Source organism: Triticum dicoccoides, chromosome 4A, assembly GCF_002162155.2.
Source record: "Triticum dicoccoides isolate Atlit2015 ecotype Zavitan chromosome 4A, WEW_v2.0, whole genome shotgun sequence".
NCBI classification, from domain to species: domain Eukaryota; kingdom Viridiplantae; phylum Streptophyta; class Magnoliopsida; order Poales; family Poaceae; genus Triticum; species Triticum dicoccoides.
In genome coordinates this window covers 434813587-434814573 of record NC_041386.1, presented here as the reverse complement: position 1 = coordinate 434814573, position 987 = coordinate 434813587, and positions in this window count along the sequence as shown.

The following is a 987-nucleotide window of genomic DNA, read 5'->3' as shown; positions in this document are numbered from 1 at the left end:
CGAGAGTCCTCCCGAGGCGGATCCCGGCGGGCTGGCGAGTGTGAACGGCGGTCATCCCGCGCCGGGGAGCGGCGTGATTGGCGGGGAGGGGAGCGGTGGGGGTCGCGGGAGTCGCGAGCAGGGGAACGGGGAGCCGGGCGGGAGGTGAGCTGGCTCCGGAGGTCAGCCTCCCGCCGGAGGCCGTCGGGGAAGGAGCGCGGAGGATCTCGGCGGTCATCCACACGCCGCTTCGGGCGGGGCTCGGCATCGCCCCAGTCCCGGGGCATTGCCGGCGGGGGAAGGGGCGAGGGGGCGCGGCAGCCGGAGGGGACAAGGGAGGCGGCCTGCGTGGCGGCGGGATGGGGAGCGAGGGGCGAGGCACGGGGGGCACGGGGAAACCCTGCAAGGGGCCAAATCGAGCGCCGGGACGGGCCAGACCGCGCCGGGGGGCGCTGCTGGGCCACACCACGCGCAGCCGGGCTGGACGGCCGGCCCACGCAGCGGTCAGTGGCCCGCATCCCACCTGGGGGTCCAGCAGCTGACAACCCGGAGGAAGGCCTGACTGGTTGGGCCCCAGGGAGGCCCAGCAGCAGCGCAGCCCGAAACGACCAGCCCGGGGCAACCAACCGGGGCACGAGGGTTTCCCCAGGCGCCGCCGCGGAGGTCGCCGCCGGGGCAGGACGGGGGCGGCGCGGCCAGGACACGGCATGCCGGCCGGCCGGAGACAGGGAGGGAGCAACCCCGAAGGAGGAAATGAACGGGCGAAAGAGGGCTCTCCGGACAAGGATGCCCGAGAGTGCGAGCGCCGCCGCCGGCGACTAGCCGGCCGGAGCAGAGGCGGATGCCGCCAACGCGGGGGACCGCCAGGAGTCGAGCGCAGCACCGCGGTCGGCGCGGCCGGCGACGCACCAGCCGCCAGCATGACGCCGCCGGGGAGGGGGCCGAGACCCCAAGGCGTCCCCTTTCGACCCAGGAGACGGCAGCGCGCCCGACGGCCGCCGGTGGCGC